The sequence below is a fragment of the Acomys russatus genome, chromosome 15 (assembly GCF_903995435.1).
Source record: "Acomys russatus chromosome 15, mAcoRus1.1, whole genome shotgun sequence".
In the NCBI taxonomy this organism is placed as follows: domain Eukaryota; kingdom Metazoa; phylum Chordata; class Mammalia; order Rodentia; family Muridae; genus Acomys; species Acomys russatus.
In genome coordinates, this window is record NC_067151.1 from 48,542,772 (window position 1) to 48,558,998 (window position 16,227).

At 36.7% G+C, this 16,227-nt stretch overlaps 1 pseudogene; it reads right to left on the reverse strand.

The window, feature by feature from the left end:
* Positions 1–12,981: 12,981 nt before the first annotated feature.
* Positions 12,982–13,104, reverse strand: LOC127199697 (uncharacterized; annotated as a pseudogene).
* Positions 13,105–16,227: the final 3,123 nt, after the last annotated feature.

Below are 16,227 nucleotides of genomic sequence, written 5' to 3' on the forward strand. Positions count from 1 at the left end.
GAAACTAAAATTTGAAATTTAAAAAATAAATCTTTTGAGTTAGAGGGAAAAGATCAGTCAGAAAAGGGATGGTAAATATAGTTGTATATTTAATAAAATTTTTGCATTATATTTTTGTCACTGATAGTATTTAAACAAAACATCTCCTTTTGTTTATTTTAAAAACTTTACTTTGATTAAATGACTCCTCCTTTCAGTTTCCTGCCTCCAAACCTTCCCATACTTTTCTGCTCTACTTCAAATTCATAGCTTCTTACCCAGCTGTTTGCTTGTTTTGTTCTGGAGAGCGTTTTGGGTCATGAAGACACACTTGTCAACTGTGGGACTTAATTCCTGAGCAAATGAAGTCTTGTTCAGAAAGTCCTTTCTATGTCTATAATATGTAAGGTGCTGCCTGTTTTTCTTCTAGCACTCTCAATGTTTCCAATTTCAGGTTCAAGTCCTTGATTCTTTTCCAGCTGGATTTTGTACAATATGGTGAATAAGGGTCTACTTAAATTATTCTGCTTGTATACATCCAGTCTTCCCAGAACCATTTCTCTTTAATGTTATCCTTATTCCATAAAATGTTTTGGCATCTTTAGATAAATGTTATCAAATAAGTAAATAAAAATAGATGCAATTTCTTATAAGATGTATTAGGAATCATTGATTTAAATATATTAAATATTGATTCCATAAATTAATATCCAATCATAGAAGCTGGATTTATCAAAATTTTCAAACTATTCAGAACTAATTTGAATGGTCAACTTTTTGAAAGGCAAATTTTAGTCAAGTGTTATATCAGAGGAGTTGAATTTAGAGTGTTAAGTTCTTAAATATGAGTCATTCATTAGAGAATAAGTTTTCCTAACCTTATTTCCTCCAGTTTCTTCAAATATGGGTTGGAATTTATTTTTCACACGTTCAGGACCAACTTATATTCAGAGTGAATTTTTCTGTTGTATTACATTTATTTCAATAGCTTCAACCAGAGAACAGTCATGTGATATGGCTCAGTTTTTTTTTTTAAATTTTAAATCTACTTCAGTCCATTTATTAACCATAGCCTTGATTATGTGTTGTGATGTATTACAGTGGGTGTGAACTCAAGTTTATTTGGTATTTAATTTAGTTTCATCAGTGCCTACACATTGGATGTAAATTCAATTACCAAAGCTGTCACTTGTAGCTGATATACTTGAAAACAAAACATTGAAAATGCAATCAGAGGACTACAAGAAAACTACTAATTTAAGAATAGTGAAGGAGTGCTGTGGTGGATGTAAACATGTTTTTTGTTTTGGTCACAAGTGTGGGATGTGAGAAACAGACTTGTGAGAAAACAGATGTTTTCTTCTAGTGGACAAACTGATAAACATCCTAGTACAAACTCTGGGAGGATAAACACACACACACACACACACACACACACACACACACACACACACACACACACACACACACACACATATCCCAAAGCAAGAGGTTTGGATCTTTTTTCTTTAGTTTCGGCATTGCTTCTTATTGTTTGGCTGTTCATTGCTCCATTTCAGGATACTCCTAGAGAGAACTCTCTGAGGTTCCAGCTGTTGCTCAGAATTCTGGCAGCTGCAGTTGCAGTCACTTTGCTGAATTGCTTCTTTCTGTTTAAGGGTCTGCTGGAATCCTGCTGACTACCCCTGTGAAATCACTCCAAGGAATTGAGTCTAAAATTTCTACTTCTCCCTTCCCATTAACCTCTTTTCTCTCTTAGATGGGTTGGAAGGGAGGTATAAGCATTAATGAACCCCAAATAATGTAGGTTGTGAAAGTTCAAAGCCTACATAATACTCACTGAAGAAATGCAAATATCATTTGCTATTATTTACATAGATAAATTAATCTATTTAAGGCTACTTTTCACCAAATTCCTTTTCCAAGGAAACGTTAGAATGCCACAGAAAAGAGTTGCATAAGCTACTTCGAGCCAAGCTCTAAATAATGTATTACTCCTAACAAATTTTATATCACTACCGAGATTTTTTTTTAATTTGTGTCTCAAAAAAGCCTTGTGTGATTTTACTGCTTACATTTGCTAAATGTACAATAGATGTCATATTACATTTTTTACCAGTTTTTCTCACAAAGAATGGGAAGCCAAAATCAGTCTATTTCTCTCATTTAAAAACTGAGTCCAATATAAGTTTAGTCTGCAGTACTCAGAAAATAAAATGTAAATGAGTTATATTAATATATCTAATCTTTGACTCTGATAGATAGATAGATAGATAGATAGATAGATAGATAGATAGATAGCCTTCTAAATAATCTTGCAACACATAGAGTTTTCCCCATATTTGGATGTTGTTATCTATAAGTGCTTGTAACATAAAACGAAACTGGAAAAATGATGGTTAGGTTTTCATTTTCATGGGATCTAAATATTTCTATTGGTCTTCTATAAGAACTGAGAGAAAAAGAACAAGAACAAATTTATTCCAGCCGATACACAGTGCCATCCTAGGTGTCTATGAATCCAGAAAGCATCCACGTATTACTACAACATGTCCATAGCCCAGGTGTAACAAAAAACTGACTAGGTTAACTTTCTAGACCTCCTCATAGATAAATGTGACAACTATTTTAAGACACTCTCTGTGGAGCAGTGTGATATGATTCAATAACATGGTGACAGAGAGATTGCATTACGGGTATAAAACATTGTGATGGCTATTCCTGGTTGTCAACATCTGGAATGAACTAATTCCAGAAATGGAGGGCAAAGCATTGATATTTATTTCCTTTGCTTAATTGGAGGTCGGAAGGTCTACTACTTCAAGTATGGATCCTGAAGCAAGACGACATGAACTTTTAACTGTTTCCTGAAGTGGTTAGACTTATGTTCAGTCTGTGCCTCATGTTCCTCTGGAAGCCCATATAAGAGAAAGAGAAACTGAAGCTACTTCTCCTTGACTGCCTGTCCTCACCTTGATAGCAATCCTATCACTTCACTAGCATTTGAGTTTACTTCAGGAGTGTAGCATATACTGCAGACAAGCTGAGACATCCAGCCTCACAGACTGAGAAACTACTGGATTCTTGGGCTGTCTGTTCACAACCAGCAATGTTTGGATTAGCTTAACTGTACCCTACAAGCCATTCTAATAAATCCCTTTCTCTATATATAGACAGATTCCCTATATACGTTCTGTTAATCGAGATAGCCTAGAATAATACAGATTTCACCTCTAGAGCAACAAATGAATAAGGATGAATCTATTAAGTATCTGGAAAAGGCTTTCAATTGTACCAACACCTACAAATAATCGAAAGCTTCTATAGTTATAAAAGCCTTTCCTGGGAGCTCAGAGAGTACCAAAAGCTCATGGTGTAAACTATTATACAAACTTAAGGAGCAAAATCCATTTGATTATTCTGACTCACCAATTGTGCACAGCAACAGATTTGGTAGCTATTTATATAAGACTTTTGACAGTTTGTGAAAAAAAAAAATAAGGAGAATAACAATGCTGGATGGAAGATCCTAGCATCTCTGGATAAATTGGCAAAAGATAGTAGTAGGCTCTGTGATAAAATTAACCAACTTCTAGCACCCCAGAATATTTTGAAGGCCAACAATGAATTTACTGATAAAATTGTCTGGCTCCAGATGTGCATAAATAGTCTAAAGGATTCTAAGTGTACCCGGGAAGAGAATCTTCTCTCTAGACTCATAGAGCTTAAATTTCAGAATATCAAGCTGAAGATTCATTATAATATTGACTGAATTACAGAAATTCAAGTCCTAGCTTTGAAGAGTTATGATGACTAAAGTAAGCTTATTATTTGGTGGTGAACAGGGTCCTGTCACTTATGATGGGAATGTGTGGGATGGCATTATTGAAGCTGAGAATTTTGAATCCTCTGATTTCCAAAGGTTTATCTTTCCAAAGGAATTAGTCTCTCAGCTTTCAGCAGAAGCTTGTGACTACCACAAAACAAGAAAGAATGCTTCCTGTCTTTCACTGAGGAAATTAATCCTCTTTTAACTGATAAACCAGTAGTGACTTCTCTGAAAAAAAATGCCAGCATGGTAATATTGATATCCCAGAGGACCTAGCCATAGTTACCACTAGACCTGTAACCAGATGTATGGCAAATAAGGTGCCTAGAGGAGAGGTAGAAAGTGTAGTCCATCAGCAAGTGTGCTGTGCTACCAAAGAGCTTAATGAGCCTTCTAGTTCATTCTAGCAAAAGTCTGAGGAATATATGTGGAATGGATTTTAAGACTGTGGAACAAGGGTGAAAGAGCATAAGACTGGATCAGGATTAGTTTATGGATATAGGCTCTCACCTTAGATATTCTAGGTTTAATGTGGAAGCTAGCATAGTTTTAAGAAGTTGTAAAAAGTCTGAATGGTTGGCTGAAGCATTTGTCAAAAGATGCCCAACTAAAAAGGAGTTGGAGATGCCTGAAGTAGAAAAGATCATTCTGAGTGAGGTAACCCAGACCCATAAAGATAAATATAGTATGTAATCATTTTTAAATGCATATTAGTCATAAAGTACAGGATACATAACCATGCTATAATGCACAGATCCCAAAAAACTAACAAGGAAGGTCCAAGGGAATATGATTGAATGTTTCTCTGAAGGGGAAATAAAATAGACATCTTAGGTAAATGGAGGGAGGAATCTGGGTGAGAGTGGGGGTGGGGAATGTGAGTGAGTTGAAGATCAGGCACAGGGTAAAGGGAGGATCCATTGGGGGCTCCAAGGAGGAGAGAGAATGGAAATCAATTGGGGTGGTCTCTAGGACAGGGGAGGCTCCCAGGTATCTATATGGGAGACCTTACCTGAGATTTCTAACAGTGGGGATGGTGGGGGGATATGCAGCCTGAAGTCTGCTGGAGCCATGCATACAGATAGAGCCTGTGGCATGCAAGTGAGCTTCCAGGATGCAGGTCATTGTTTTGCAAAGCTAAGCAATGGTTGAACTCTGGTTAAGGCTTGGACCTAGGAACAATGTCTCTGGGTTGCTTCCTGCTGCTTCTATGCCTTTCCAAGCTTGTCATTGTTGTATCTCTCATGTATCTGGCTTGGTATAGAGAAATACTTCCTGCCTATGCTCTTATGTAATTACTTCACTCAACTGGGAAGATTTACTATAGGATTAATAGGAAGGTGATTTTATAATTCTAATAATGATTGTGTAGAATTTCTGATTTGATTAGGTAATTTTAAACTTTTCTGAAGAATAACAAAAATTTCTATGTACTCTGTGAACTTCTATGTGCCAAGCATATAAATTGAATTTGAAAAAAAAAAGAACAGATTCGAGACAGATTTATGACCAAAAGTAATAATTTGCTCATGTTAGACATGAGATCACCAAGTGTTGGTATGTACCATGATAAGATGATCCATGAACAAAAAATAGATAACCAGCAAATCTAACTATACAAAGACCTAAAATAAAAATTTTTGTTAACCTATCATGTAATAAAAACTATTTCTTTAAATATATATTGAGCCTGTGGAGTGAAAGACAGGTAAACATATTACTTTGAGCTTATAGTGAACTTATGGGGCTAAGAGATAGTTAAAGAATTTTAATCAGGAGTCTTAATAGAAAGACATATAAACAAAAATCCTGCTTTGACTCTTTGGATCCTATTCACCTTAAACTTTGCTATTCTATCACTTGAAAAACTTGCTGAAAATTCACAATGAACCTGTGTAATGAAGACATATATAAGATATGTTTGATTTGACATTAGTCTTAATGGAAAAACATGTAATTAAGAATCCTACTGAGTAATGAATTTTATGATAATTGTTTTTATGGCCATGAGGTAATTTTTCTTCTTCTTAATGAACTCTATCTGATAAAGTACATAAGATCAAGAACAAATATAAAAGATGTTGGAGCCACTCAAGCCTCTCCGTCCGCCAGATGTTTATATGTATATATGGATGTATGTAAGGTTATTAGAGCTTATTCTATGAATCAAGGATGTGTGAACATATCTGTCATGTGTACATTAGAGCCTGTGTATTAGAGCATTGGGCTATCCACCAATCAGATGTGAATATGTATAGATGTACGTATGTATGTATGTATGTATATATGTATGTATGTATAAAACTTTTAGAACTTGCTCGTCAGGGCTTTGTTTTACCATACGTGTATATGTATATATGTACATATGTATGTATGTAAGTTGGTTTGAGTTTTCCTCCATCCAATGGGAAAATATGTGTAAGTCTGCATGTCTATACATTTGACTATCTGTATGCATGCATGTATGTATGTATATGTGCGTATGCTTGCAGATAGGAGCCTAGAATAGCTCTCTTATGAGAGGATTCTTCTAGCAGCTGATGGAAATAGATGCAAAGACCCACAGCCAAATAATAAGCTCAATGCTGCGTGGAGTCATGTAGAAGAGTGGGAGGGTGGGTTGAGGGAGCCAGAAAGGTCAAGGACACTGAAAGAAGAAGTACAGAGTAAACTAACCTGGGTCGATGGGGCCTCACAGAGACTGAATCACCAAACAAAGAGCATGCCTGGCATTGACATAGGCCTGCTACACATATGTAGCATATATGTCACTTGGTCATTATGCAGGCCTCTTAACAATAATAGTATGGTATATCTCTGACTCTGTTGCCTGCCTTTGGATCCTCTTCCCCTCCCTGGGCTGACTTGTCTGGCATCAGCGGGAGAGGATGCATATAGTCCTGCTGCAACTTGATGTACCATGGTAGGTTGGTACCCATGGGGGTTCTTCCCTTCTTTGAGGATTAGGGGTGGGGAGAATGGGAGGAAGAGAGCATGATGGTGGGACTGGAAGAAGAGGAGGGAGTGGGCTGCAATCAGGCTATACAGTAATCATATAAATATATTCATGGAGAAAATTCCCATCTATATATTAGAATTGTTATATAGAATGTGTATATTATATTTGTGATATTCATTCTATAAGTTCTGTTATTCTAGAGATCCCTGACTACCACACACATATAATTATATTTATAGAAAATGATGTGATGTGTGTAGTATTTCTCACTTGTAAAAATAGATGGTTTTATGATAACACTAATTTTATATAGTTTGAAAAATTCTAATTCTCCTCAAAAATATTATACAAATATACATGAAGAATATAGATAGATAGATAGATAGATAGATAGATAGGTAGATAGATAGATAGATAGATAAATGAATATTAAGTTTTTTGTAACTTTCTGTATATGAATTTTTAACTCTGGTAAGAACAATGCTTTGAAGATACATTTTTAAAAAACCTCTGTTACTGTGTGTATATGACTGTGATTTTCTCTGCTCTGCAGACAATGCCAATCATATGACCTAAAATATCTATACAATGGCTATCACTGTTGTTTTGAGCTAAGATTCATCTCCTCTTTCCTTCTTCTAACAAAAATATAATACTTCACTGAAATATTCATGTACATTTCTGTGGATATTTGTGTGTGCATGCATGTATATGTTTTTATGTGTTTATGATACTCATAAGAAATATTACTAAATTTTTACTGTGATTGTTTCCACATTATTTACATTCTATAAAGCAAAATATTTCATTTGCTATGGAAATATATGTAATGTCAGATCCCCATTATATTTGCATATGTGAAAAGAAAAAGTAAATGACACCAGAGGATATTTGGTGTCAAAAACTCTGTGATTATTAAAAATTTAAGCAGGCTTCAGGATAATAGCTAGGGATTTTCAAATGCAAACATATTCTTAAACAAGCAATTTCAGAGTGTTTGAAAAATCTGTGACAAGAAAGTAAAAATTGGAGTACATGGTGGCTTTGTTTTCATATTCAATACTTATCACTGAAGAAATAACAAAATTATTTCCCTAAAGGTTAGTGATGCATCATACATTTAAGTATCATGAAAATTAGACTGATATTAATAACCAACTTCAATATCAAGAAAATATATGTACAAAATTCTGGGAAAGGGGCATAAATAAACTGTGTCATTGTCTGTGAAATCTATTAGTATCGTGTATGTAATTATTTAGATCCATTGATGATGTGGAAAACACATTCAAAGAATTATCCATCAGCTGAGAGGCACTTATATTACTTCCATTTTCCACCTTTTGTGGGAATACAGAAAGCTGAACAGGCATTTGTGCTACAGAATGTTGTGTGTTTGGCGCATTCTCAGACACTGGTAAGGATTGGTCATTTTGTAAACCAAAATAACACTCAACTTATAAATGAATCAAGGGATCTATCAAAAGAGAAACACATGGTAACCTAAAGTCTTTCTGAACAAGCTCCTTGTTAATTTAAGGTCTGACCCATGCTTACATTATCCTTCCCATGGCTCACATGAACGTAGACTTTTGCTGTTAGAGACATACAGCACACATTGTTAAGGGCAGTCTATTTACCATCTGGAACAGTTTGCTCTTAAGTATAAGCATAACTTATCTGTTCACAAATCTTTCTCTATGAAGCTTTTGTGATTTCTTTAAGGGAAATAATTCACAAGTTCTTTATTCGTTTTCCTGACTACAAAATCAATAAGTTAACAAAGTTATTAACATTCATTTGATATGTTCCTTATTTATTATTAAAAAAAACATGGAACTTTAGTTTATAGCATTTATTTCTACTTTATTCTCAAAAAAATTTTTGGATAACATATTGCAGGAAAAACACCAAAAGGCTAAAGCAGGAACAAGACACTAATGCCTTTTACTTTTAAACACACTCTAGTAATCCTGTGGAAGAGGGGGAGGAAGGAGCCACAGTGTTCAAAGACACCACAAGAAAGCCCATGGAATGGAACCAACTAACCTGGACTCACAGGGCCTCACAGGGACTAAGTCTACACTCTGGGAGCCTGTATGGGTCTGACTTAGGCTCTCTGCTTATATGTTATGGTTGTGAAGCTTGGTGTTCTTGTGGAACTCCTAACAGTAGGTGTGGGGTCTGTCTTTGGCTCTTTTGTCTGTTTTTGGGACCTCTTTCCTATTATAAAGTTGCCTCCTTCTAGCCTTAATATGTAGGAATGTGCCTGGACACATTGAAACACGATATACCATGTTTGATGACATCCCTCGTAAACCTACCTTTTCTGAAGCAAAATGAGAAAGAGTGGATTCGGGGGAGGGGGGGGATGGGTGGAAAAACAGGCTTGGAGGAGAGGAGGGAGGGAAAACTGTGGTCAAGATGTAATATATTAGGGAAAATAATTTTTTGAAGACTGAAAAAGACAAAAAACGACTAGCAAAAGCAAAACCAATGAGAATTTATAACTCAATTTAATTAGTCACAAGTGTAGAAATTATATATTATAGAAAATATATAATGGCGCCAAGAAACACATCTTTGATCAGAATGCATTTTGCTCATAAATTCATCATATTTCTTACATGTTTAAATTTCTCTCTATAGATGTTAGGTGCCATCTTATCATTAAGCCATGTGCTCACAGATCTACAAATTACTTCTTTCTAATCTACTAGTCACCATTAAAACTTTTGGCAAATGTTTCAGTCACTGCTTGCCATCTCGACACATATGTCCAATTTCTCCACGTCTTATTACACCTTGTTAGGTTAAGCCAAATGCAATGAATTTTATCAAGGCTAAATTAATGAATGGAATTTGTCCCTGCCTTATGTATGTAATCTCAATTAAAATATGAGTTAATTGCAGTCATCATCTAGGTTATAACACAGAGCAAACTCCCAGTGTCAAACACTAGAAGAAGCTGTGTATCCTCTTAAGTTTCATGAACAATGTTTTGTTTATTTTCTTGTTGTTATTTTACCTACCTAGTCTTCTAGTTTTACTTTAAATACATCTGTTTTCTAGTTTCCCTTGTAAATAATAGTTTCTCTTCTAATAGTTTCTCTTGTAAGTAAAAAGAGGTTAGACACTGCTATTATTAAAGCATTCCTAGCATATTGCTGATTTCAGTGACTTTTTTATTACTTTTGCATGCCATTGAACTTCTTACTTACTGATTCAGAAGATATACATCCAATCTTGAAGTAAGAACTTCTGAACGTATAATTCTTGCAATTGTCCTTTGAGTTGATTCCATTAGTAGATGATCTTTAAATCAAGATATAAAACACCAAAACTCAGTGAGCAAGGAAGTTGAATCTCTAACAATTCCCCAAAGCAGAGAGAAAAAAATTATCTCAGAATATTCCTGGTTGACTGGAATATCTCTATTTCTTTCTGTCAGAATCTTTTTATTTATGTAGGATTTTCTGGAGTGAAAAGGTCCTAAGACATACTGTATTAACGTAATTGCCTGAACAGTTGCATTAAAACTTTCACGATTACTTCTGAAATGTGTTATTTCAGTTGCTGGTGTGAAGCAATGGAGAATTTCCAAGTGACTAATGTGTTCCAACTGGTACCATCAGTTTCTGTTTAGTGTTCATAAACGTTATCACAGCTAAGATTTTTAATCTCATTATTTTACATCAAGTTATTTGTAAAAAGCACTAGAGTAGCATTCTGGATTTATCTGTGGTTATTGAAGGGCCAGCAAGATGACTCACTGGATAAAAGTGCTTTCTACTTAGCCTGATGATCTCAGTACCATCCCTGAGTCCAGCTAGTAGAGGAACAGAACACAGTCATGCAGGTTGTACTTTTAACTTAGCACCTGTGCTCCATACAGAAACATGCTTGTATATGTGCACACATATGGGGCTCATGAACTGTGCCTCCAAGGGAACTGGCATAGAATTGTTAAGATGGAGCATGTTCAAACCCTGGAAATCTCACAGTTGATACTTAAAATCTCATCCTGAGAATGGAAGGTGTGGAATAAAGTTCTCTTGCTGTATTCTGTGCTTGCCTCAGGAGCATACTATACGTCCCAAAGGTTACAGGTGGCCACTCAAGGTTACAGATGGTCAGTCACATGAGCTTGTCTCCAGTTATCTTTTCCCATGCAAAAACAGCAATTCCAGCACCCTAGTCCCAGCCAATGACAACCATTCATTCTCAAAAACCCTTCCCCACTGCCCAAGACTTATAAGTCCCAGTTTCACATGAAATAAACAGGCCAGCACCATCTACTTCATCAGTGATTGATTGAGACCCTTGCTTATGCTAGGGAAAGAAGGGTTCCCCTACTCCTTGAAGAATTCAACACTGAACTCACCTAAGCTTTACTGCCAGCCAGGCAGCCACAATGGAACTATCTGCCTTGGCCACAGCTGAAGTTTGTCTGGCTGGTGCCTGTGAGGCAGCTGCCCCGTTATTCCGGGTAAGCTCATACCTCTCAGAGACCTGGGTCCCACCACTTATATCAGGCCACCAGACAAGGCACAGGTGTTTTCAGCACACTCTGCCACTAATACAGCAATTTGACTGAAGCCCTGTAACACTGCAGTGCCCCCACTCTGAATTTCCGCTGCTGTCTGGTACCAGCAATCTCATTTAAAAGAAGTAGCTGTAATACAGTAGAAAAACTCTTAGACGTCTCTGGTGAGACAGAGAGTTTTGTGCAAGGATCTTGCTTTGCATGCTCTAGCTACTTCTGAGGGAAAAGGAACCTAGGATTTAGAGGTTCCTCCATTTCTACCTGAAAGCCAGCAACACTCTGACAGTCCTTCATACCTCCAGTGTAGCAATGAGGGATATGGCTACTTCTCCTATCCTCATAACCCGGAGGTCAGCTATCCTGCCTGCCATAGATGGAAAGGGGATGGCATCTCTCTCTGGTCTGTGCCACCACCCAGCAAACAAGAGGCAGGGATGGCTCATCTGTACTTTAGAGCTGGCTTATCAGCAACCCTACATCCAGGGCCAGGTCTACTGTGCTACCCAGAAGAGATGTAGCACCTGCTCTACTGAGTGCTGCATCTGGTGAGGATTAGAGACAGCTCTTCTGCTCTGATGACCACAGGGCCAGGTATCCTGCCTGCTGTAGGATACTAAAGGTGTTGGTAAGAGAGGACTCGTCTTCCTGGCACGTGCTGCCTTATGGCAGACAGCTTGCAGGGCCGACTTCCGTGCTCACACCCTAGCAACTGCCTCACCCATGTCTTCTCTATCAGAATCATCTCTACTGTGCTGCACAGGTTTGTAGCAGGAATTTCTCTTCAGAGTTCTACAACAGATGAGGGACAGCGCCAGCTTTCTGAGGCTAATATCTTATGGGTAGGCTGATCTGCAACATCTGCAAGAAGTGTAGGGCCACTCTTCCAAGCATTACAGCTAGGGCAGGGTGGATTTAGGTCTGCTACTCACATTCCTGCATGGCCAGTTCACCCAGAATGTGAAGATTAAGGATGGGGCCAGTTCTGCATAGCCCTAGGACATTAAAATGTCTTCAAGTGGCAGCCCAGACCCAAGAGGTCCATGAAGTCTTTGGTGGTAACAGACCCTTGCTGCTGCAGGGCCAGCTGCCCAGATGTGGCTCTCAGCGAGAGCACAGGCCAGGCTACAACCATAGTCCCAGTTAGCATTTCAGGTTACTCACATCAGGCTGTTCCTCTCTACCCTCTAGTGCCCAGTTCTGCCCTCTTCATTTTGCCCATCTCCTTTGGTTTCTCTTTCTCTTCCAATTCTCCACCATTTACGTGCATGTTTTAGTGGCACCTGAGATCTCTGAGTGTCATGGGTCATCTCAATAGTAGGTTCAGGAGTGCAATGCCCCTGTATTCATTATGATGCCTGGGCAGAGGTCCTCTTGGGCATGGTCTGTCCCCCAAGGCCTGTGCAGCACCAGACTGATAGTCATTTCAGGTTAGCTCCTTGTCTGGTGCCCCTGATCGTCTGGTGGTTGTCTGGGGTTCTCTGTTCTCCTGGCCTGTCTGCTTGGCAAACTGAGAGGATAGTCTGTCTCAGGCTCACTACTGCTTAGGGTGCAGTGCCAAGTGAAGTTCTAATAGTCTCCAGGTTACTCTTCCTCTTGAGATCCAATCTGGGCCTGCCTGGAACTGGACCCATGGTCACCTCAGGCTAGCTTTTTTTTTTTTTTTCATGAAATGTAAGGCTACTAATCAATCATATGTTCAGAGGTCAGAACACTGAGACATAGCTTCTCTCCTCTCTGCTACATACTTACACACATGTGACAAAGAAGCCACACCTGCAATGATAGTGCTATATAATATAACTACTTAATGTATTTCTTTTTAAGATATTTTCTGATTTGGAGAATAATATAGTTACACAACATACCCCTTCTTATTCCTCCAAACTCTCCCATGCACCCCCATTTGTTCTCTTTCAAATTGGTGACCTTTATTTTCATTAATTAGTTTAATTAATTGTTTCAAATGGTGTATGATACGTATCACATGAATACAACCTTCTCGGTCTGTATGTTATTTGTATGTCTTCAGGGCTCACCATTTGGTATTAGATAACTAGTTGCTGTTCTTTTGCCTAAGGAAGACTATTTATCCTTCTTAGAATCTTTATTGTATGTAGTTATTTGTGTAGAGTTGATTCATTATATCACATGTATTTATTTATTCATTTATTTTATTTACACATTATTTTCTGATTGCTTTCCATGATTCTGTGTGTATGAGGAAGGTAGAGAACAACTTGTTGGAGTAGTCTATTCAGTTCTTTCATTATTATTATTATTATTATTATTATTATTATTATTATTATTATTATTATTATTATTATTATTATATATTGCATCTCAACCACACTTTTTCATCCCTCCTCTCTTCCCAGTCATGCCCTCTCACCTACCCTTCCTTCAAATCCATTCTTCCTACTTTTGCTTCAGAAATGGACACATCTCCCAGAGATATCAACCAAAATGTCTAATCAAATGGCACAAAGAGTAGGCACATCCTCTCATATTGACACTGGTAGAAGGCAATTCAGTAGTAGGAAAAGGGTCCCAAAAGCAGGCAGAAGAGTCAGAAACCAGCTCTGTTTCCACTGCTAGGAATCCAACAAGCACGCCAAACTACACAACCATAACATATAAGGAGAGGAAAAAGGTGAAACCCATGAAAGCTCCCGGATTGTCAGTTCTCTCTCTATGAATCCCTACGAGCCATGGTTAGTTGATTCTGTGAGCTTTCATCTACTTCTAACAGATAGTTCTACAAATTGTATTCAGGTCACCAGATTTAATAGCAACCACATTTACCCACTGAGCTACTTTTTAGCCCCATTCCTCAAGTTTTCTTTGCCTTTTTGGGCTCTGATAGGTTCTCCATGCCCATCCAAGTATCATACCAGTTGCTGCTAGTTACAGCAGAGTCATAGGAGCAAAGCTGAGTTCCATGTAGAGTTTTTGCTTTGTTCTATCTTTCAAACCTGTAATGGCTTGTCAAAATTTTCTTCTATTTTTCCACACCACAATATTTGCTTTCACAAAACATGAGAAGCGAATACACTCTGTGCAGTCTTCTGAGTGTTCATAAATATGTCTGGTGGCTTGAATAGGAATAGCTCTAACAGGCTCATATATTTGAATATTGTGTCCATGGTTGGTGGAAAGATTAGGAAGTATAGTATTTTTGGAGAAGGCACATCATTTGGGGCAGTCTTTGAGGTTTCAAAAGAACACATCAATATCAGTTAGCTCTCTTCTGAGTGCATATGAATCAAGAAGTAAGAGCTGAGATACTGCGTACTGATCAGGGGTCATATATACCCCTGCTGTCATGTTCTCTGTCATGTTGATCAGAAACTCTTACTATCTAAAACTGTAAGCCTAAACAAACATTCTTCTCTGTAAGTTTTCTTTGTCATAGGGTCTTTTCAAAGCAACAGGAAATAACACAGATAAAAATTCAATATAACTTTTCAAAGAGTTTTGTCCTCAAAACTTTTATAAATTAATATAAAATCAGGCAAGCAAAGAGATTGCTAATCTGATAATATTTCTTAAAATGTTAAGTATCAACCACAAACACTGCAAATATATACAAGATATTTTAATTTTAACATGCTGAAATTTTTGTATTATTAATTGGCAATAATACAATAATGTTCAAAATTATCATTTCTTTTAAATATAGCCTTGGTAACACTACTGTCCTTAACAAGTTAAGAAGATAATAATTATTTACTTTATGCTTATATTCTCAGATAAGTGTAGCTCGCACTGAAAGGAAGCTTTACAGGAAATGGAGACTATCAAGTGAAACAACAAGTGGACACAAAGAGGGGATCAGAGAGCCATGGTGATCATATCCCCAACTTACACTTCTGCATTACAGCTTCTGCGTCTATGGCTCAGGATATATCACCAAAAAGAGGGTAGAAAGGTTGTAGGAACTATATTAAAATGAAGCCTTCTCTGAGAAGACTCTCCTAAGGATGGTTTTATAAACAAGTCCAGAACAACAACAATACAAATAGACATGTTAATAAGGAATTTTAAAAGTTATTTGGATTTCACCATTAGACGATGAACTACAGGCAATTAACTATTCACAACTAGGAGAATTCACCTCACCCAGAGACTAATTCTTTATTGCATGTCCACTGCAGAGTGGTGAGCCTTGAAACCATACATACGAAAACAAGAAAATGGAATCAACAAAAGGTTTTGAGTGTGTATGCATAAGTAAACATATAAAATGTAATAAAAGTGGCTATTAACTTCAGAGTTGGTAGGTGTGAAAAGGGCTCAAGGGAGGAGAGGGGCTGAGGGGGAAGGATAGGAAGAGGAGAAAATAATATAATTCTCTTTTTAGTAAAACTATTTTTTAAGAAGGAGAAAGAAAATGTAAAAAGTAAAAGAAGCAATTTTACTTTTTAAATTCAAAAAATTCTCTAAAATATTTTTAAAAATAAGTTTAGAAATATTATGTTCAAATATTTAGAGAATAATGTCTGTAAAAATATTTCTGATAATATTAACATAAGTACCCAGTATTTAATGTATAAAATATTTCCAATATAATTTGATGTAGTATTAAAACATTCACAATATTTGGGAACATTGTAGCACATTTATAGACCTGTGCATATAAAATGATGTAATATTACCAAAAGTTATATGGAAATACAAATATTGGTGAATTACAAAATACTACAGACAATATATAAACTATCATGTTCACTCTTTTACATGCCAAGAATTACTAAAAATTATTATAAGACAGTGGAATTTAGACAAATAGAGGAATATTGAAATAAAAAAATAATATCCTTTCTCTTAAAAGACATTGCTGATTATGTAAACTTTTAACTGCATATCTGTAAATATTTTCATCTAATGACAGACTATGCGATAATTCACTTCATT